Below are 24,041 nucleotides of genomic sequence, written 5' to 3'. Positions count from 1 at the left end.
AAGATTTGCTGCTTCCTCTGATAAAGGTTTTTTTTCTGTGTATGCTTTGAGCTGAGTACAGGCACTCCCTTACTGCCCTGAAATGGGTGTTTATGGTTTGTGCAGGACAGGAAGGCCTTTTATCCTGGGCTATGAGCTCGTGGGCAAGGCCTTCTGAGAAAATTGTCAGTTTGTGACATGGGAAACTTTCCCGTGTGTGTTCATACCCTGATATACCCAACAAGATAAAATGCATTTTGTTTTACTGAGAGATAAGCACTTTCACCTGTTCATGAGCTGAAAACATGCACAATTACCATAGAATAAGTGATGCACATTAGTTTTCTCTTTAGCAAAGTGTGTATGTGTCTATTGTCTCTCTGATAAAATTGCTTCAGAATATAGTACTATCAGGCAATTATGGAACTAATATGGGAAAGAAAAGTTTCTCTTTAATCTTCATCAAATGGTATTTATACAACAAAGGGATATCAGTTCTAGATTTATTTTTGTAATGCTTTGAAGCATGAGGTTGCATGCTTTTTATTCAGTTCTTACTAATAAATTTGGGTTTCTCCTCATTATCCATAGATGTCTAACCTGTCTAGTGGCTGGTATGAATACCTGAAAGAAGAAAATTAAGAATTCTGTGTTCTTTCATGCTGATGAAACTCAATGAAATGAACACTCATCACTCATTCAAGCAAAATACAAAGTAAGAAGTAAATTTTTGAAAGTTCAAATGTAGTTAAAATTTCAAATCCTTTCTTTTACTTTTTTCTTTTTGCAGTATTTGCCATCTCTCTTAGAAATCCAAAGAGAACATATTGGTTATCAGGAAATGGATGAATCCATACCCTCCAGAGGCAGAGTTCAATTGGGGAAAAATTTCAAGATATGGAGAACAGATATCAATGAACATAAACAATACTGCTGTGAGAAGAGAGAGCTGGGACTACTCATGGCTCACATGAATTCTTACAGTAAGTACAGCTTGAAGGTTAAAGGGGCTCCTTTGGGCAGAAAAATCTTTGAATAATGTATTTTTAAACAAAATCATTTTCATAAGTGTTCAATCGGAATCTCAAAGCCAACTTGATCTGTGTAAAATTCAGCCAGAGGATATCCTAGAAAGTTCAAAGTGAGGCTTAATGCAATTGCACCTTGATGAAGAAACCTTTGGCATTTTTGTGGCTATCAGTATTTTAGGAGCAATATGACATTTAAATAAAATCATTAGGGAGGAAATGAACAGTGTGAATTATGAAATTCTTTGTTTTTTGGCAATACTGAAAAGCAGATGTGAAACACATGGCTGAGACAGATATTATGCAGACTTTTTGGGGGAATTTTAAAATTTAAATAAAAACAAATTCAACTTTTTTTGTGAAGGGCAAATCTTTAAAGAAATACAAATATGAGATGTTTTCTTTGAAACAAATAATACATTTAAAAATAAAATTTCTACTTAGAAATGTTAGAAATTACTTCAGCATTGTTTTGATATTTCCTTCTTTTTGTTTTGACTGGTCCACACTTTTTCAGTCAAATCACTGTCCAATGAGTGGGGTTTTTTTCCAAATTGGTTAAAGTCTGAATGAGACTTATTTTTACAGCTAGGCCTATGAGTCTTTATGATATGAACTCAAGTTGCAGCAGCTAAACATGATTTTGGTTTTTGTGAATTGGCATATGAGGGGCAGGTATACTGCTTATAATAAAAGTTTAAAAAAAAATTCCTGCTTTTCTAGAGCAATTATCCATACTCATAGTACAGATCTCTGCATTTCAGTTTGAAAAGCAGTGGCCTGTGACCTTTTACTCAGTAAGTGATTTAACCCTAATTTGTGGTTACAAACTTCTATTTATTTTAAAACCCCAGAATGACAAAACATCTGTTTTCAGCCACCTGAACACAGTGTTCTCTTTAACAATTTTCCATCAGGGCTGCTGTGATATGAAATCAGTGAGAACTCAGTAAGGTGTGACAATATGTGAGAAAGTCGCTGAGAGTAGAAAGTGCCAGATTAGTTGATTTCCTGTAGTATTTTGTATCACAACTGTGATTTGAAGGTCTAAAGGAATATTTGTTTTCCATCAGGTGCTCATGTTTTGTTTCCTATGCGATATCTGTTTGGTTTTTATAATCTATTTGCCTCTGCTATAAAGTGATTATGTATTTAGGACCTCAGGATAAACCAGTAATTATCCTGAAGGTGTCATTGACACTGAACTGTTATGAATACCCAAGACCTGTTATGGTAGGCACAGTGGATCATCTGCTGCCCTTTTTATTAAAGAACCCCAGGCTTTTTTATTGGCTTTTTAATAGTCATATATGTTTGGAGAACCCTTTTTGCCTCATGGTTAGAATTACGTTCTGCATTGTTATCTCTATCTTTTAATTATATCTCCTATGTGTGCTCTCCCGTACAACTGTAGCACTGCTCCTGCTTTAGACCCCCCTAGTGTACAAACATAGGACGATGCTTTTGGAAGGCAGTTACACCTTGGGAAATGCTAATGGACATCCTAAAGCAATTTGTGTCCTTTCTTGTGTGACAGAGATATTGATCAAATGCCTGGTGAGTTAAATGGTTGCAGCTTAATCGTGTAAACTTGTGCATTGAGGATTCTACTGCTGGGAGTCAGTGCTGTAATATTTCTCTACCCCGACTCAGAAATCAGAGTCCTGATTTCTGCCTATCTTCCAGCTGATTTTTCCAAGCTCTGTGCCATAGAACAATATGTAATTATGGAATACTTAAGAGATTTTGTTGCTGTATTTTTTCTGGCTGCTGTAGCTACAGTAGCCTGTACAGATTTGCCTTTCCCATCGTTTCTGTTAGCTGTTCTGAGAAGGGAGAAAACCTTCCTGCTGCTAAGCATGTTATCTGCAGAGTCGATCTATCTGAAGAGTTCTGAGAAAAAGCCAAATGACAATATGTCAGCTTTGCAGTTTTGGAGAAATTATCCCACATTACCTTGGCAGTGGTAATAGTTTACAATGTTCATGGGCTGTAATGGGCTGTTTGCCTTAAAGGGCTTTGACAGTTTTGCTGAACTTAACATGTACTCAGCTACGGGATGATCTTTCTTCACTACATCACTTGCCGTTTGAATAGGTCACATTTTGATAAGATGTGTTTGATTTACTGTGAAACTGCTGTATAAAACCTCCTTTTTGCTTACATATTTCTCAAAAGATTTACTGTATTATTCTGAGAGGAAATACCTAATTATTTGCTGCTGAAAGCCATGTAAGAACACCTCTCTATTTCTGAAATAGTTTAGTGATATCTACCACAGTAAGTTTACATCCAAAATGAATAATGCAGTGGAAAGTGATTTCATTTTATGGGTTTGTTGAGCTGGAGTCTAGCTTTGTCATAAGACAAAAAAATAAGTCGGAGCCTGGTGGAGGAGATGTGTGTTGGGGAGCTGTTGTCAGGGGCTTCTTTGACTCCATTATATCCAGGTGTGGAACTGAGCATTTGCTGGTGCCATTGATATCAGATCAAGCTGTATAGGTACTTCTAAACCTTTCAAACACAGGCCTCCTCAGAGAGTGCCTCTGAAATAGTTTCTTCTTACAATGATATTTCTTCCAATTACATATAGCAAAAGATAATATTTAGAAGAAAAAAACTGCTGCCATGATGGATGGAGCTTGCCTGTGCTCTTCTAACCAGCATCACCAGGTATGATTTGTAGAACTGCCAGAAGAACTGTTTTTGGTAAGAGTTGCACTGCAGAATGGTCTGGACTTTTCTGCAGGATTTGGATGTCTCTTACCGTTTTGTTCAGAGAGGAAGTGCTGGTTGTGTCAGGGCAGGCCAGCACAATGAGGTGATGAAACATCAGCACCATGTCTGTGATTTTAACACCTCTACCAGGATACTTGTATAGAGTTTAAGGCCTATAAAAGTTTGTGTAAAGAGAAAAAGCAAAATGAAGAAAATATCTTTAAGAACATCTACTGTCATGTAAAATTTCTCTTATGGTGGATATAAGGTTAATATAAGGCTCTTCACACATAAGCATTTGAAGCAAAGTTGTCTGAAGCTGTCATGACAACACTAAGCTCCAGAATGGCTCATTTTGTTTGCCATTTTGAAGATGATCTTAACTGGGCGCCACCATACTGTGATCATGAATGATGAAAAGTAATGCTGTGTGAACATACTGCACAAGAGAAGGTAATAAGTATTGTAATGCTTAAGGAAAGGTTAATGACGAAGGTAATGAAAAAGCTTTACAACAAAGAGTAAACTGTTTCCCTGAGTTGGAATCTAAAGCCCATGCATAGCTCCTTGGCTGTGTCTTTGGCTCTCCTCCAGTTGGCAGAGCCACTTGTGAATCGTAGCTCTTTGTTTTTAAATGTATATAAAGTCCATATCCCAACTCCTTTGTCTGCAAGCAGAGCAGTTGAGCAGATCAGCCCCATTGTCTGAGCATCTGACAATGCCCATAAAGTATTGTAAGAAAATGATGGTAATTCTATTCCACCTGTTGTTTGGCTCTAAAAGCGGAATTTTCTTAGAATGGGCCTTCAGCCATCCATGCTTATGTTTGAGAAATGGTAACAGACATTCTGTTTATCACTTGTGATAGCTGCCCATATGCCATGTGTGAGGTGTCAGGTGGAAGCATCCTTACTGCTCTGTATCATAGCAAGACACACCGTGAATTTCAACCTGGCTGAATTTAGAACCCACAGAGTATGTTCATTCAGCCAGAGGGCGTCCCATTAAGTGGCATAAGGAAAGTCTCTTTCAATTGCTAAAGACCTTTCGTGCTGTAATCCCTGCTGCTCTTGGGAATTGGATTTGGGAAGTTAAACCAAACCTTTTTCTGGCAGCTCTGTGACAATGCCTCCAGGGCTGCTAATGTATTAGGGAAAAATTCTGCCAAGCTTTCTACAATGTAACATTTTTGTTCATAAATATACCAGCTGGTTTTAATGACACTTGTGAGATATTGATGCAGAAAGTCAGGGTGGCAGCATCTTTGTTCATGGGTGGCAGCTCATGAACAGCTTTAATTCCAGCTGCTTAGAAAGGAACAAGAAACGTCTGAAGTTAGACATGAATCAAAGTTTTTGCAGTTAAATGAAACACCTGACTTTCCCTTCCACTTCCATGACATTCCTAGTGATCTGATATTTGCTGTACCAGGCAGATCATCCCTGTGAGCTGATGGGTGAATTCTTTATCTGTATGTCCATTCACAGTTCTGCAGCTGTTTCAGTTTCGGACACAACTAGTGTTGATATTTCCTCTTGATGAGCTGTTTTATTCCATATCAGTCTAGCACTTCCATAGTCATCAGGAGTCTCAGTAAGAGATAGCTGTTCCTTGATAAATAGTAAAGAACACATCAGCTGCTGGCATCTTGCTTTATCCTCTTGAATCATATAGGGAAAATTTTATATGTAGCAAACTTTAATTAATGAGTGTCTTTCCTGGGTTTATTATCCATTTCAACTTCCATAATAGGGCTGCATCTGAGTGAATGGCATATTTCCATTCTGAAAATGACTAGTGAGATTCATGTGTTTGCTTTCATTCCCTCTGTGTGTCTGCCTCTGCTCACCATTCTTTCATAACAAAGCTGTCCCCAGCTTGCTTTTTAGTGTTTCAGATTACATAAAGGTGCTGACATTCAACACAGATAGTACATTTGTTTATTTTTCAGTTTACTGAATGCATCTCCCAACATAAATTTCAGTAGGTGAAAAAGATAACAGAGAATATTGAGCATAACAGAAACAGTGCTACAGCAAGTGAGTTCACACAATCTCTTGTACCATAGCTAATGGGATGCCCTTGCAGATATGCTGATAAAAGGGCTGTTTTAAGTCCTGCCCTATTGTGCTACCACAAGCCATGCTGACTGCGGGGTGATGGCCTCCAAACTCTGCAGGCAAATGCTCAAAGGGCAAGGGCAAACCACAGTTACCTACTGCAGGGACTTGCAGCTGCAGCCATTGATTTCCTGGTGCACAAATGAGAAATGACATCAGATGAGCTTTGTGCTAGAGACTTGATTAAATTGAATGCTGCACCAGGCAGAAAGGATTACAGTGATGTTAGGTTTCTAAGAAAACGAAGCACGGAAGTCTAGGCTGTACCTCTGTCAGCTGAATCTGACAGCATTGGTCTGCCAGAAAAACTTCTGAAGGTAAAGACTCCAGTCTGATGTACTTTGTTTACATTGAGCTTATGGTTGTTTAAAATCTGGGTTTGGTGCTGCATATGTTTGGATAGAGCAATCCAACTGACTTCTGGTATTTCAGATCTTAACACTGATTTAGCTTCTTATTACATATGCACAATCCACCAAGTGCACATTCCTGTCTAGGTGCTGTAAATTAGCTACAGTATATGAATCTCAGCATGTAATGTGATAGCATTTTATTCATGTTGGAAGTAATGACTGCATTATGTATTTCTTGCCCAAAGAGAAATAGCGTGACTTCAGGCAACAGAAATTAACAGTATGAAGCATTATTATTTGTGATGTTGTTGATGTTTTAATTGCTGATCATTAATCTGTGTTCTTCAACTCCAGTGTTGGTGAAATTATAATTAGTCCAGTGTGTTTTGCTGAAATGTAGAAAACAATCAGTCTGCCACTAATGATAGGGCATGTGGGACTCTGGAACTGAGTATCAAGTCAGTACTTCTGTTCCACAGTGCATAATTTTTTAAAAATATTTATATATCTGGAGCAAAATGTACTTTTCACATAACTTACACTAACTTACACTATAATAACTTAATACAATACAATAACTTACACTAACTTACAGAATTGAAAAAATAATCAAACAAAACCTTGCATATTTTATTTATTTCCATCTAATTGCATAATGATGTAATTCCAGTACAGGGGAAAAAACTTTGGACATACATCTTTCTGGAAAAGTTAATAATGTCATAGTTGATCCTAAGCGTGGCCTTTACTCTCTCATATGCTTGCTTGCCTACTCAATTAGAAGTACATATACTCCACTTATTGTATTACTTTTTTTCAGGCAAAGATCAATTTAATCACAAGTTGACTGTCATCATAATACATGTGCACATAAGCATTCCTGAAATTTAAAACTGTGCATGTGTTTCAGGATTATTTATGTTGCCAATCCAAATGTAGCTTTGCTCTAACACCATATCACATTCACTTACATCACTGCAAAAGGACTTGAAAAACTGCAAATTTGTTGTATGCCTGTACAACTTGATCCATATGAAAGATGTTCACAGAGGAATATCAAAGGGCTATAAAGCAGCAGTTGTGATTTTGCATTGTCTGTAGTGGCTGGGCTTAGCCTCTGTAGGAAAGATGCTCCAGCAAACCAGGGTGTGACTGTAAACTTCCAAAAGTGAGTGGATAGAAATGCAAGTGTGGTAGATCCTTATTTTATCCAGTTCACCTGAAATCAACTGGAAACAGGTTTTAATTCAACAAAACAAAAGAGCTGTTCAGAGGTGACTGATGAGTGTCCCGCTGAGGGCTTTTCACACTGCAAATACAGCGCTTCAAGTGCACTGAGCTCACATTGCTACATTTTGCCTTTAAAGCATCTATAACCTGGTCTGGGTTGAGATGAAGTCAGTGAGATGTTGCCACCTGCTACAAGAGAGAGGCTTGAATCATTCTTTTAATGAGACGGGGTAACTCTCATTTGACAAAAATCTGTTTCTAAATAATTTATCCTGACTAGGAATCCATGCCCTTTCATTTAAAGAATAAACTTATTCCTTATTTAATACCAACTCTGTAACATTCCACTAAGCTACTTTCTCTGGAAAAAAAAATGTATTTTGGTTTAGCACAGAAGCAAACAAGTGTTTATGGAGAAACTATTTTGTGTATAAGTGTAAACCCAGATGTTTCCGCATTAATATCTATAATCTGTGAATGACATGCCTATTGCCACAAGACACATGAATGTCAAGCTCTAAATGACTTCTGCTTAGAAGTGTCAAGAGAGGGGAACAAATAGCCTTGGCTATTGTGTGACTTAGGAATTGTTAAAAGTTGCCCACTGTTGGTGTTAATCCATGCCAGCTGCAAAGATTGAGATGGGGTAGCTCTTCAAATGAAAATTGTTGTTGTAGCAAACCTTGACAGATGTATGTCTTTTGCTGATGTTGTGAAGACAACTCTCATTTCATTGATTCATTCAGTATTATGCTGATTAGAGCTCCTGCAGAACATCTACATAACCTAATCACTTCTTTCCTTCCTTGGCAAGTCCATTTTTTGTGTTTCTGTGAGATTACCCAGCTCCCTGAGTGCTGAACAGTGCCATTTCTCGGCAGGATGTGACATTGCTTTTAATAAGATACACTTCAAAGCATTGTGCCACACCACACCAAATATCACTTGAAAACAGCAGAAAACCTTTCACTTTCATTTCTTTGCTTTTCATTTTTTTACACCTTATCTTGGAAGCATTAAAGGCAACCAGCTTTTTGGCTTTCATGCCTGTCTGAAGATGTAAGTGCCACAATGCTAATGCCAAAATCACTAAAGAATCAGAATGAAAAAGTCCCTGAAAGGAGAAAGGGTGGGAGGGAAGCAGGAAAATGAGCAAAGAAGAAGATGAAAAGGGAGCACTGAGGAGAAAAACTATTTCTTAATTACACTATGAACTTTCTCTTGTGAATCTTGGATCTCACCCTAATTAAAGTAATTGGCATGTAGCAGTGTGATACAGATGGAATTCAGACACATTCTGTACTGGGCAAAGAGGCTTTAAATTTGCATTTGCTAGCTAGCTTGCAAAAAGCTCTTTTTTTTTTTTTTTTTTTTTTTTCTCTTCCATTATGTGCAAAAGGAAGAAGGGGATTACATGGCTGTTCAGAAAGAGAAGGCACGTGAATGCAAATATCTGAGTTTTTCTTTAGGCTCAGTAAGTTCACCTTGCATTCAGAAGGAGTTAGAGCTCCTGCAGGATGTTCCTTTGGTAAATCCTCAAAATATCTTAGACTATTTTGTTGTTCAGGGGAGCTTTTGCCTAGTCTGGAAGTGTTGAAATAAAATACCATGAAAAGGTCAAAATTTGACTGAAGTATAGTGCAGGACAAATAAAAGAACTTATTAATAACTAAACCTGCAGGAAACAAGAGCCATGACCCAACAAGTAAGAATAGGAGGACAAAATAAATCAAACTACAAATCCAAAGAACAACTTTGTTTGAAATTTGTGCTCATTAACATAAGATCCCTTCAAAGTCAGCTTATTCTGTGATTCTGTGAAAATACCCACCCACAGGTTGCCCTTACTTACAAAAACCTCTTCCTCATTGAGTGTGAGTGGCAAAATGTGTGCATTGTATCTTTAAACAGATGAGGTTGCAAAGACAATGACCAGAGCTTTAGGTTGTTACACATATGGGAAATATACAAATTTGTATTGTTCCAAGTGTGTAAAAATGGGCACCTGGCATAATGGAAGTGTGCTAGCTTTGTGGATCCTCCACTTAACACCCATCTCTGTGCAGATGTGAAATGAAATCAAATATCTCAGCTCTGTATGGACCAGCTTATTGCACAGGGTGGAAGAACCCTTATTTGGTACAGCAGAAGTAGACAGGAATAGCTGGGGACTAACATACTTAGGTCATCTCTGTCCATGAGTTAAACACAGAAATTGTGACCAAACCTACAGGACAGTTTCTTGGTAAAAGAGGATCATTCTCACAAGTGGCAGTACCCTTTTTCTTCCCCTTTTAACAACATTTAGGACAACGTGGTGATTCCTTTGAAAGGTGAGGAATTTGAATATGGGTTTGCTCCTTTAATTTCATCCTGTCACCTGTGCAGGGGCAGAAATGCCAGGAAGTGCACTCTTGTCTCCTGTCCTTGTCAGCTCTTCTGTATTTCCAAGCAAAGGAAACCTTAGCTTTTTCTTCTTCCACTGAGCCATTGTCAGTTTTTCATTTCCCTGAACCTGTTGTGAGATCAAAGGAAGGGGTCATTGGATGGAAGAGCTGCTGCAGTGCAAGCTCAGCAATGGAAAACCAGCAGAGTAGCACAGCTTCCCTGTGCTCAGTGACCCTTCTTCCAGAGGTGAGGTCAAAACACTTGACCCTGCCATAGATGTACAAAGCTGAAAGGAGAGCTTGCACTGGAGTGCCTCGAAGGAGGCTCAGCTCTCCACCCTTCTCACTAGGAGCTCTGCTGAAACCTAGGGCAGCTAACCAGGGGTTTAATTAAAATTACACTAATCTAACAAACTACAAATTCTGATTAAGAGGTAAAAACCTGTGTGTAAATCATTATTAAAATTATTCTCTCAGACACTGTTCCTTATTAAATGTTTTCTAGACTTTATTTTTGATGAAGCAGAACCAATGGTGATTAGTGGTAGAGGTCACACATGCTCTGTGCAAGTTTAGCATATTTCCTTGGTCTAATTCTTTGTTAAAACTGCAGATGGGTTTAAACTCAGTTGGAGCCAGGAAGATACAGACTCAGGTGTACTTTTGTGTGTTTTTTTTCTGGCATGAAACCGTATATACAGATGAGATTTTTCTTGTGGCCATGCTGCACATATTTTTGTAATTTCATTAAAAGGTGTCCATGGTTGGCACTAAAAATTGTTTTATTTTAAAAAGTTTGAAGTGAGTTGAACAGGTGCTCCTAGGATGCTCCATGCTACTTACAGGAAGTAGTTACTGACTTGATTTGTGATCTGCTGTTGCAGTGTGCCTTGGCTTGGGCATCTACAGAGGTAAGCAAATCACACTTACTGTGTGCAAAGTGAGTGTGTAACATCTGGTAGGCTAGGTCTTGTAGGTTTTGGAATGTTTGGATTTTTTGTTTTGTTGCTTTCAATGACACTGTTTTTATGGTACTTAGAGTTCTGAATCTAAGCAGAAAGCTGTGAGGTGAATAGATGGTGCTCTTGGTGCTTAGAGCACCATTTCCTGTTGTCCTTTTGTGTGTCTGACAGGTCTGGTATTTTACGGGGGGAAAAGTTATAATTTTTTTTTAAGTAAGGAAAATAAGTCCAATGAATCCTGCTAAAAGGCAGTGTCATACTGTTGTCATTAATGGCTCCCCCTGAGAAACTGGCAAATTGATAAATTAAGCTTTCCCTCTGTGACAGCCTTTCACACTCTCAAGATGTAGCCCTATTTTAGTCTTCAGCAGCAGTAAATCAATCTACTACAGAAATACTTTGCTTTTCCTACCCAGGTACAAAATGTATCTAGAGACTTGGTGTGTCAGTTCTCTGTGTTTAGCTCTAAGTCATTTTGGCAATCACAGGAGGCATAAATTTTGTATTTATGTTGAAATGCATCCCTAATTGAGATGTCTATATTGCTTCAAGCCTCTCTTCTTGAAAAGCAATTAATAAATTTCACACTAGAACACAGTCTTTTTTATTAAGACTCAATTAAGGAAGATATAATGAGGCCAAACTAGGTGAAGCTTTTAGTGTGTATTATACACAGCAGATCTTGAAAGATAGATACAAAGTCAAATCTCACTTTGAACCTGCTTTCATCTAGCAGCAGTAAAAATCCTATATGGTGCCTGTACCAGCAAGAAGTTCATAAATAAAAAAACTAAGCAAACTGAAATTACCATCCACAAGTATAAGATGAATTTTACTTATGTCCCCTATGAACATGGGAAACTGATCCTTCTGTTTCAAACTTTTTTATAAAAGCTGATGTCTTATTTCATTAACTATTACCAGTTACTAGTAAATTATTATAACTTGCCTGCATTGCCTTTTTTTAAATCTCCTCCATTTGCAAAGACTGTTTTAACAGTTGTTTAGCTAAATTGTCTTCATATAACTATCAAGATGTAGTATAGTTTCTCAACGTTGCTCTTGTTCTAAAGGGATTAATTCCTCCCTAAAATGTGGTCTTTTTGAAGACATGATATTGAACATTAGCCTAAGCATGAAAACAGGGGTGACATTGTCAGAAGCATAAAGAATCTGAGCCTACAGGACACTAGGTGCCAGAATAACTTGAAATTTTCAAAGGGCTTATGACTATGTGTTAGTTTATTGATCTTAGCATCATGGATGCAGTGATAATTATCACTGATTATAGTTCTTTGATAATCAATGAGAGACTTCAGGTGCAAAAGTTCTTGTATATATCAGTGCCTTAAAAGTATTTGAAGACAGGGTTCTTCATCTCTCTTATTTGAGGAAAAGGTAAAATCACATATGTTAAAAAAATTCTTTTGAAAATATGTAATGCATATGTACATTGCTAATAAGGATCACTGGAGTGAAACTAGGATAGCTGTAAATCCATTTTCAAGTATATAACAACAGAATTTCCTTTTAGGATACTATTAAAAGTAATTTAAAATAAATAAAAATATTAAGGAAAGTTCCAAAAAGTCTCAGTCAGTATAGTTAAATGAGTTTTGTTGATAAATACTTAAAGGGCTGTAGAAGGGGTAGGAAAAAATCATCACAGATTTCTGACAATATATAACAATCTATTTAGCAAGATTTGAAAGAAAGCACTTTGGCCAGATTCCTGAGGTACAGTGGTTTTGTCCTGTTTAATTACACATTTTAGAAAGTTTAATTATTTTCCCAAGCCCTAATTTGATATTGACTTGTTAGATCTCTTGATGACATATCCCAGTATCATGAGATTTTGGGCCATTTTTAGATAAGTGAACCCAGACTGAAGCAGTTCTTTCAAATACCATTATGGAAGAAGGACACTTTCCAAGATGATGTGTGTGGCTACAAAGAAAGAGGAAACCAGGATTTTGGAGTTTATCATTAAATAAACTTTGAATTTTCAAGTGTATGTTCATTTATTTGTTTGATTTAGCTAGACTTTAGTAAAAAAAAACAGGTCATTAGACCTTCACCCAGCGAGGCACTTGCACACATTTATAACTTTAAATACATGAGTAACTGGATTCAAATCATGGTCTTAAGTGCTTTGTTTGAGTGGGAATCCATTGATTGCTTTTTGGCACCAATCTCATTCTTTCTTTAAATGAAGTTAGCCAAGAAATTAGAAGCCTTAGTTCACTTCCTTGTTCAGAGAACAATGCCACATGTAGAGCTTTACTGACAGAGCTTTGGGAGGCTGAGCAAGACCTTTTTTATTGAAGAAAACAGTATTGTACATGACTTCTATTAATTAGTGCTTGGGCTGAAGATCCTTATGGTTTGCTCAGCTTGAACTGGTTCCAGACATCATCCCCTCAAAAAGAATACAGCCATTTAAGATTCTGATTTTCAACTTCAGTAGAGCAGTTACTCCTTATCTTTTGAGATTTCTTAAGGCTGTGGCTGGCAAACAGTCCTTATAAGTGCTTCTGGCTGCAAGTGTCAATAGTTTGCTTCATAACTGGGCCCAGGAAGTAATTTTGAGGCAGTTAGTGGCTTTTTAGTGTGGCAAAAATGGGCTGTTGTGGACAGGGGTTTATCCTGCCTTATACAACTTCCAGATTTTTGGACGGGTTGTGGTGGCAAGCTACCTCAGCTCCTCTACAGCAGAGATGTGTCTCATTCCAGGGAAGGTCATGCAGCCCTTCCTCTGTTCCAGAGATTTCCATCATGGTGAGACAGCCAGATTCCTTCAGCCTCTGAGCTCCACCCAGCTTCCACTCTGATCATCATTACCATAATGTCTCCTTTGGTGATTGCAGGAGGCAAGAGGTAGCTGCTATATCTGTGAGCTGCTTGGCTTCCTTTTCTGATATTCCCTCTTCACCTTTCTTTAAACAGCTTAGTTTAATTACCTAAATAGCTCATGTGAATCAGATTAGAGAATTTGAGAATCTTTCCATATGGCAGAATATCTGGGTTTGTTTTCTGGTATGATTAGACAGTTTTTCTCTGAATCATTTTCTGAAAAAAATTAAAGAAAAATATTCCTGGCCCACCTCATGATTCTCATTTTCAAGAATCCAGCTAAATACAGGAACTCATCCTGAGTTTACACTATTATTTTGCTTCACTTTCCTTCATTTTAAGACAGTGTTAGGGTTCCCCAGGAGCTGTGAGCATAGATTGGTTTGTGTCCCTTTGCTGTTCCTCAGCAGCCCAGCAGTGCCTCCTGCACATGTGCACAGGTGGGAGCTGTTGGCAAAGTGAGGGAGCCATTTTTCATTGCAGTACACATTGTGGAAGAAGAAATTTAGAATTATTTTTTAATATTTTTCTATTTTGAGGAAGATATAGAAAAAGCAATAATGGACAAGTAAAAAGAGCATTTTGTGTTGGAAGAACATTGGAATTCTTTCTGTGTGACTTAAAATTTCTTTGCTTATTTTACCACTTGTGGTTCTGAAGCTGAGAATCCAAAAGGCAGCTTTCTCAAGTTTCATTACAGGAAACTGTTTTAATGATTCTATATATTGTGTCTGTGATTATTCTCCTTTTTTCCCTTAGTAGTGCGTGCATCTCTTGACAGAATCTGCTCCTGTCTTGAGAATAAGCAGAAAATGGAGTGAAGATACAGTCTTTGATCTGAAAGACCAAGGTATCAGTTAAAAGACAGAAGCCCTTGTGGGTAAAATTTCCTCTGGGATACATTTCCAACAAGGGTAAGAACCCATGTGAGAAATGGATCCCAGGGGAAACTTGGAAATGTTTTAATAGCCAATTTCTGCTGATTTCCTAATGAAGATAATTTCTATTTAGATAGATGGTTTCACTAGACCACTGAAGAATGATTTTAAAGGATGTTTCCCATGAGAAGGTCACATTTATATCTTTAAATTAAACACATCATTAAAAGGTCTTGGCTGAATCAAGGCTAGGGAAACACAGGTGAGTGACTTCACATTCAGACCTGAATACTTATGAAGTAAAATGTGGGAGGCTTCTGAAGCTTTACTCCTAATTTTTCCATTTAGTGCCCTGGTTGGCAGATAACTAACTTCTCTTTCAAGATCATTGTTTTTTGAAATGTGGTAGCAACCTAGCTAAAGAAACTCCCCATGCTTACCAATCAGTTTCCCTTTTTTTTGTGTTTTGATTTTTTTTTTAATAGATCCAGAAATTTTTGCCAAAAATGTGCTCTTAAACAGACAAATGGGACAATACTGGGGCTAAAAAAGCTGTGCTCACTGAATGTATTTGCCAAATGAGTCAGGATAACATATTTGGAAGACAGGGATCAGTGCATTATTGGCCTGACTGGGGATTTATGCAGAAATGATTACAAACTGTAAAGAATGGGAGCTAGTGGGCATTGGAACTCTATAAGAGTTCAGTAAGTTGTGTAAAATCATGGCTATAACCCTTTATATTTCAATTAGTGGCTCACTCACTCTGAATGACTTGGATATTTACCTGCCTTCTCTGGCTGTTTTGGGGTAAACTGTGCACGTCTGCCTAAGCTGGAAGTTGAAACAGATTGATTTTGACTGGATAGAAAGAAAAACACATCTCATTTTGAGGGCAGTCAAACTTTGGGACCAGCTTCCTGGAAGATTGTGTAGTCCCAGATTGTGGGGATTCCTTGGAGTTTTCCAAACCTGGCTGGGAAAAAGCCTGAGAAGCCTGGTTTGAGTTTATAGTTAACCCTGCTTTCAGCAGGAGATTGGATTTGGGCCCTTCAGTGAGCTCTTTGCCAGCCAGAACAAACATGTAATATCTATAATTTGCATGTGCTCATGGTGAAGCAAATTCTCAGCCATGAGGATTTTGCATGAAAAGAATTAGGGTCAAAGATGAAACTCCAAAATCTTTACAGGTCAGATGTCATCATTTGTCTCTCTAGGTAGAGAGCTTAAGTGCTTTTTCTTGAATTGTTGTGCTGTGCCACACCATTTGATCTGTTGAAATGTTGTCTATAAAATATTTGCTGAAACCACCCCAGTACTAAGCCAGGAGACACAAGTTCGGTTCTGATACTTGTTCAAAGATGGAAAACATTAAGACTGAAGAGATTACTGGAGCTAAGATAATGATCTTTGGCTAATGAGATCTTAAGATACTCACAGAGGACTCTGCTAAGTAAGTTAAATTTGTCTGTAATTTCTTTCTTCCTTTTGAACATAGATGGAATCCCTGCTCAGTATATAAAACTGGCTTGGGGGGAAATAAAAAAGAAATAAAAAAAGAAAAGAAAAATCTTCTAAAAAAGTATCTTTGGCTAAGTTTGAGAGTTATGAAAAAATTACTTTCATTTATTTTCTGATTGGTTGTGGGGGTGGAAAGTAATTGCAGATATTTCAACAACAAGTTGCCATTTAGATTCTGGACACTAGACCAGCTGTTCAGTCCCACATCAAAATTGTGTTAGAAGGGGGCAGTCAATGTTATAAGTCACTCTGGGCTCTTATGTAGAAGAAACAACAAAAGAAAATATTTTTCCTTTTACCCCCTACTTCTCTTCCCTTCATGCTGCCTGCTGAGAGGTTTTTAAAAGCCTATCTCCATCACAGGCACATGGTTGGGTTTTACCTTTATCAGGCACAGAGGAGGCAGGCCAGCCTTTTGAAATTTCTCAGCAGTCAGCAAGAATAAAGTGGGCATCCTAGTGGTAGGAGTAATTTTCAGCTTCCTGACAACAATTGGCAGAATGCTGGGAAAAGCTATTAAAAATGAGGTTCGATCACCAAAGTCTATTTTGGCCTATATTTAATGAGATGTGTCAGCTAGAATTTACAGTAAGTGGCTAATTGTTAATAATGTGCCTGTCTAAGACCCTCTGTGACTTCAGCAGATCTGCACAATACAACCACATGTGCTTGCTACGTTTTTCTTTATTGGGCATTGCAGGTCAACTTATCACTGTAGTGAAGGAACAGGATGTGACAGGGAAAAAAGCATTGTTAACTCTATAAAAGTTTATTTATTATATATTACTGAATGTATTATATGGGTAAATTGCAACAAATAATTTCAAACTTTAAAATGAAGATGTGACCTTAATAAAGCACTGGTGTTTCATTTCCCTTCTTAATTATGCTCAGGATCAAGGGGATGTTTGTATTTAAGGCATTGAATGGCTTGGTTGCAAAGGTTTCTTACTGCTCTGGGCAAGTTACCATGTATTTTTGTGCTTTGTTTTTTAATCAGTATAAAACTTCTTTCCCCAGCAAAAGTGAAATACATATGCACACTGAAGTGGCTGAGGGATGGTCATAAGATCCTATAAAAAGGATTTATGACAAAATGACTTCATATGAACAAATCTAAACCTCACTTTCTTAATATTTTGAAAAATATGGTTTTGAAGATGGTTACATCTCTTAAATTAAAAAATGCCCAAGCTCCCCAAAAAGGAAAAAAACATTTAAGAGCATTTTGTGGGAACATGGCAGTCTGGGTGCCTTAGGCCAGCACTCAGTACATCCCACTGCAATGTGTGTGTAGAGCCAGTCTGGGCTGCTGTGCTAAGGCTGTCTCCTGACTGTGCCCTGCCCGCAGGGAACTTGCTGCCTGAGATATTCCATGCTTCCAGTTTGCTTCTAGAAGGATTCCAGAGCTTTCCTTTCCTTTCCTTTTGCTCTTGTCTGGTTCACAAAGGTTTTTTTTTTTAAAAAAACAGGCCTTGCTTAAATCCCTTCACCATCATAAATAAATTGGCTACTGTTTCTGTCTGTGCTTCTTGACAAACATCTTCCTCTTGTGAAAACAGAAACTGCATATAAAGATTATTTATTTCCCAATTTTCTTTATCAGGGTTTTGCAGTTTCTGATAATGAACACAACCTGGGAGACTGTTTTCCTCATGTTTCCAAAATGCATTCTGAGGGTCTAGTGTAGCTTTTATAATCCCATACATTGTAGCTAATGTCAGAAAGCAGAGTGTAAATGGTCTAATACAAGTAATAGGAATTGAGAAGGTAAATACACTATTTTTCATCTTTTAAAGAAACCAGACCTGTGTGTTAAAGGGGTTGGAGAACAGAGAGAACCTGTAGGAGCTTTTGTAATGGTACCTCATGGAAACACTGGTGGGCACTGGTCTAGCTCTGCATTTCTCCAGTAGGTACCCAGGCATTAAGGATGCTGGGAAATCACCAACTGTGTGAATAGGTTTATGGGGGCTCTGCAGGCCAAATAAAGTGCTTGGATTAAACACTGAGCTTGGCAGAGAGATGGCACATCTTTATAAAGAGCTGCACATGGAAATGGATCTTGGTAGTCGAACATGAGTTCCAGTACTTCAGTCACCTTTCTTGGATATATGGGATTTTTCTTGCTAGATTAGGTAATTTCTGAGCAATAAGCTTTTACCCCTCTTTCCACCTTCTGCAGCTACCATCTTCCTCTTAAATATGATGAGTTTATAAACCTAAGACAGGCAGAAGAAAGGAAAAGAGATATAAAAAGAGAAGCTGAAGGAAGGTGGCCAGTTTTGGAGCCAGTCTCCTGAGTGTCACTTGGCAGCTGTTCCAGTGGTCTGTCCCTTGCTGTTGATTTCCCAGCCCATGACATGAGAGGGCACAGGGGCCTTACAGTGCTCTGTAGAATAAAGCAAGAGACACAGTGGCATTGCTGCTTCTCTGTTACTCTCCTTGCAAGTGATACATTCTGAGCACTTTTTAGTACATTATTTACTTCCTTAATTTTATTCATTTTCTTATTGCAGGAATCCATTTAATTTTTTTAAACATCTGACTAAAATAATCAACCATCCTCCAGATTTAAAATCATAAAATTAAATTTGATTTCTTGGACTACCATACTATCTGGACTATCTGTTTCTTATCGCAGAAAAAGGTGTTCAGTTGTTTATTCAGTCAGCACCTGTCTTTAAAAAGTATTTTTGTTAGTTTATGAATGTCATTAGAGGAAATATCCAGGAATACTTTTCCACCCTTCTAAAGCATCTTTCTCAGCTTCGCAATTAATGCATTTTTGTAAAGCAGTCTAGATAGCATCCAAGAGATTGTGTTTCTTTTGAGCTAAAAAATGTCTTTGTATGTTTATTGTGTGAGAAAGGTCCACAAGAAGGTTCTGGTCAATTTAATGCCTTCTCAAAATAAATGTCTTCTTGGGAATATAATGAACCTCTCAACTCCAAGAGTAGTCAAACGAAAGAATTCTAGCAGAGATAATGGTAGCCTAAAGTGTTTTGGTTTTCTAACCTAGCAGCTGCTGCAGATAGGTGGATGTTCCACAAGGATCGCAAGAGTTTTAGACCCTAATAAATAGATTTATTTTTCAGAAGATCTGTTGTAATAGGCAAGGTTATTTGCTGTCTTAGCAGTTGGTACAACATCACATCACATGGTGGTGAACTAAGCAAGTGCATTTGAAATGCAGTTTAATGATATTGCCAGGACAAAAATCACATTGGCAGTATTTTCATAGGCTGAAATTTCTGTGGTGATTTTTTTTTAAGGTTTCTTTCCAGACAGCTAGTGTTGCAGCGTGCTCCTCTGATGGTGGTTAAACTCAAACTGCTTTTTAATTAATTGGAAAAATTTCTAATGATGCATATTGAAGCAGCATCCATGGTGTCAGTATGTCAGAGGGATGCCAGGAACCATTAGTAGAAGCTGATGATAGTCTTTCAGTTTTCCTTGTCAATTTTTTCTTGAAGAAATCAATAACAGGTATTACTCATATACCAAAAATATTAAATAGAGAGTATAGATGAGCTTTTTTTTGAGCCAAGATCATTTTAGTGTGAAGGATAACAAAATGTCATCTGCTTAAAGGAAAAGACAGTGATTCTCCTTAATAATGATTTCAAAATGTCTGATCCCTGTATTGCTGTCCAGTCATGTGAAACTGGGGCACACTTTTATTCTAAACTCCTGTGAATTTGTGGTGGATATCTGGCTAATTTCCAAGTCAAGCATGATTACAGTACTGCGCCTTCAATAAATTTCACAGAACTAATTTAGTCTTCAAAGGCATGAGGGGTTAAAGCTAGGTCAACTGACATCCTTCTTGCACAACAGTGTGTCTTCAGTTAATTACGTTGCATCTATATGTGTGTTCTGTGTTGTCATACTGACTAAACTAAGCCTAAAAATACTATAAAGGAAAACATGTAATTGATGAAGATGAATGCCCAGACTGCCAGCATGGCTTATGTAATAGCTTCTTGAAATGTATTAGTGAGGAGTTTCAGCTCAGAGCCCATTGTCCAATGCTGCAGCAGATCTGTCCTGCACACAGAATCTTACCAAATGTTAATAAAGATAATAATGTTTTTTCAGGCTAAGCTTGAAACCATTAGAATGTATCAATTCAGCTGAGTTAGATTTCTAACAGTAAGAAGTGTCTACAGAATTACATATTCATTATTTTACCACATCAAATGGGTTATAGCAGCAATCACAGAGCTTTTTGTTAGCAGTTAATCCAGTACATAGAGAGTTCTAAACTGTAACAGTGCTGCATCATTTAAATGACACTGTTGAGCCCTCTAGAAGTAGAATGAAATGTAATAAATTGTCTTGGTGATGATATAGAAAAGTAACAATATAGATATGGATGTATACATAGTAAAAATAAAGGCTTGCACTCCAGGCAAACCTGTGACACTGTTGGTTTCTTGTTTGTGTGAATCCTGTTCATGCTCATACTGGTCTGAATGTGCACAAACACAGCAGTGTCTGCTCGAGAGCATCAGATTAACTGTTCTCTCTACCCCTGTTTGTACTTTAGATAATCTGCTCAAAGCAATCATTAAGTGCTTGTTCAGGTATGAACAGGATCTCCTTTCACACCAGTGAACTCAGTTGTGTCCCTGAACATGTTTCTATTTATGTATTCATGTCACTGATCACCTGCTTTTCTACCTGATCAGTTCACAACCTCATTGCAGCACAGCTGCACGTTGTGGGACAGGACTCCAGAAAGTCTGCATGCCTAATCCTACCATTTCACCTTTCTGTGTTTGCCATCCTGGCTGTGGCTCTCTCCTGTGTACTTCATTGCCAGCAGTGGTCCTGCTGAGATTGTTATCCATCTTTGCTTTTCAGTCCTGCAGGATCATCCCAATGACAGCCAGGTGAGCACAGTCCTGGAGCAAGGACTGCAGGGCATATGATTCAGCAGCTGCAGTTTCCTCACCTGCAGAAAAACTGGAGTATATTGCAATGTTAAAATGAGATTAATATGATCCAGAATTTTTTTAACAGTATTTTGCTTCTGTAATGACCTGGACATTTCTTGTCAGAGCTTCAGATATTCCTGGTTAGAACCCCAAACACAGAGCTGCCTGCCTGTCACAACCCTGTTTACAAAGAAGGTGAATTTTAAACACAAGGAAATAGAAAAAAAATACCACACTAGAGAGGTCCAAGAATGGAAAATAAGTAAGACAAATAATAAAAGCTGTGTGTCAGATGATGCTGCATGGGATGTTGTTTTCCTTGGTGTTCTGGGAATGAAATTCAAAAGGCCTGTTTATCAGTGGATCCAGGGTTGCCCTCACAGCAGAAGACTTTGAATAGCTATGTCAGTCCAGTAAATACTGCTTGGTATTTCTAGTTTTGGGGGACATTTTTGTGTTAAGAACTCTTCTGGTGTAATGCAATGAGAAATTCTGGCCTTTTGGGGAAGGATTAGCTGATTCAGGGTAAAAGCCATATGAGGGGCTTGTCCAGGGGCTGTGCCCCTGCTCTGTGCTTGTCAGGCTGGATTGCAGCTGTGGGGCTTGGGGCAGAGCACTGCATTTGGCAGCACTGTATTTCTAGTTCTGTTTGTATTGCATGGCCTAAAGGATCCATCTAAAGCACTGAGTAGTGTCTCAGTATATTAATTCTAAGTTTCTTATGCTAATTTAATTATTTACTTGTAAGTAGATATTGTTTGAAATTCCATAGCTACAATTCATTAGCAGCCGCAAACCGATTATCACTGTGCATTAGCACATAATGAGCTATTTATTATTTAACAAAAATGTAGAACTATAAAATAGCCTATTAAAATATTTGTGCACATCTCTGTTTAGATATTTGATTAATGAAAAAGTCTCATAGACTAATAGAAATGAAAGAGCTATTTGATCATCCAGAGGTGCTTCCAACACTCAGTAGCACTAATAGGAATGTTCTGTAGACACTGAGATCTGGATGAGCCCATGTCCATGACATGAGCAGAGAGTACAAGTAGTGCTTCTGTTACTTCTCCCCAGAAATAGAGTCTGTGCCTGTATTTTGTTTTGAGATTGCACTCAGAAGAACAGAAAGAGGTGCACATTGAAACCAAGATAATGTTCAACATTACTTCAGTATCATAGATGATGTGTGAAGCCATTCATTTCATTTTTCTGTTATGAGATAAATGTTCTGCATCATAGAAATGAACATGCACATATTTTTGGCTGATTCTTTTTACTACAAATTCAGATTAAAGCTTTTGGTGCTTCAGTCCAAAAATAATCCTGCAAAAAAAAAATCCTAATAGCATAACTTTTTTGACATTGTCTAAACAAAGTTCTCATTTTGTTCATTCATTTTTTTTTCTGAAAATTTATTTTAACATTTATTACTTTATTTATTTCCTGTCTGCTGATATTTCTTCTTTCTGAATAATTGGCTTGAGCCAATAATGGAATGAGTGAGAACATTAAAATCCCTGATAGTTTGGAACAAGAACTTGCTTTGCTGTGGTAGGAGGAGCTGTGTCAATAAGCTACAGATGCTGAGTTAATGAGGATGTTTTTGTTAAGCAGGTGGGTGGTGGGAGGGGTTCTGCATACAAAACAAAGAGAGGACTGGGAAAGGCAGTGTGTAGGAGGGTGGTGGTTGGTGCTGAGTGTGATGTTGGTACTTGCTATTACTTTGGATTGAGTAATTTACCATTATGTGAGGGTTTTTTTGATAGTTTCATTAAGAAACCTATTTTTCTTTGGTTTTCATGTTGTAATGAGTGTGCTTTGGAGATGTATTTAGGAGACTATGATAAAGTAATTTGAAAATTCTAAAACGATTCTCAGTGGAAAGAATGGGCATTGAATGGAGCCTAGAGTGATGGAGTGATCCTTAAAATTGACACAAACATTGAATATTAATTGAACTTTGTTATCCAGGGAGCTTTGGTAGTCCAGATTTTAGGAGGAAATCCTGCTGAAGAGAATAGGGATGGTGAAGTTTCATTTGCTACTTCAAGAAAAGATGGTGACAAAGTTGTTGGTGCTATACCTTATAAAAGCTCTCCTGCTAATCTCCAGAAGGTCTTTAGTTGCTGATGACCTGAGGATGGCTACCTCCCTGAACCCAAAATGTAGGATTTAGTAACTGTAAGAAAGAAAAATGCAATATCTGCAATTAGTGTAATTATTTAAACAAAGAAGGAAGAAATTAATTTTACCTTAAGAGGCAGGGAATTTCTACTAAAGCATTCATATTTTGTAAGCTCTTTGGATTTACGTAAATTTGTAATTCATTTGGCTACCACAAGTGATGAGTGAGGCACAGACTATTTAGTCTGTATTTCCTGATAAAAGTCATTCCAGGAAGGGAAAGGGCTTTCATCCATCCAAGAGAAGGGATGCAATTTTAAAAACAAACAAAAATGTAACTGTCAGAACTCCAAGTGTTGGCTTTGATTTGTACATTGTAGTTCCAAATAAAAGACAAAGATGGGCTTTTTTTTTTAATACTTCTGCCTTGTCTCTTCATAAAACAAACAGATTTGTAGAAGAGCAATATTTGTACCAACAGCATACATTAAATAACCTTAAAACAAGAATGTATTTTGAGCTTTGAATAAGGAAACTGGTTGGATTCCTTGACTGTGCTTTTAACTCTGCTATTGAAGGGGGAAAATGTGCAGTTAGTCACCTCTTTGCCAGTTTCTTCTTAATCTATAATTAGACAATACTGTTACTAAATTTATGCTGTTGCAAACACCAAATATTTTTGGATTCTACTTGTTGGTTTAATGAGGTTTACTTGGCTAAATCAAAGATGGTAGAACAGTACATGGCTCTGATGGACTGCAGCTAGCTGAGCCTCCCACAGATTGTCACCTACCCTGAGAATATGCCTTTTAAAGGAAAATAATTTTCTTTTTTCTTCAAGAATTACAGACTATATAAAAGCAGTTTTGCAAAATTCATTCTCTACTGTGGGGGACAAGTCACATGAATGGATGCTTAGAAAGAAGCACAGATTAA

General features: G+C 37.6%; 1 long non-coding RNA gene across 2 annotated transcripts in view; it reads left to right on the top strand.

Annotated features, from left to right (window-relative positions):
• The first annotated feature begins 772 nt into the window (after positions 1-772).
• The window catches only part of LOC137481939 (uncharacterized), a 123,547-nt gene continuing 100,278 nt past the window's right edge, over positions 773-24,041 (top strand). For both annotated transcript variants that reach the window (XR_011003786.1, XR_011003785.1), the window contains exon 1: positions 773-962. This is a non-coding gene — a long non-coding RNA (uncharacterized lncRNA). The remainder of the gene's footprint in view (positions 963-24,041) is intronic.

This window comes from Anomalospiza imberbis, chromosome 13 (genome assembly GCF_031753505.1).
Source record: "Anomalospiza imberbis isolate Cuckoo-Finch-1a 21T00152 chromosome 13, ASM3175350v1, whole genome shotgun sequence".
In the NCBI taxonomy this organism is placed as follows: domain Eukaryota; kingdom Metazoa; phylum Chordata; class Aves; order Passeriformes; family Viduidae; genus Anomalospiza; species Anomalospiza imberbis.
This window is presented reverse-complemented; position numbering and strand designations above follow the sequence as displayed.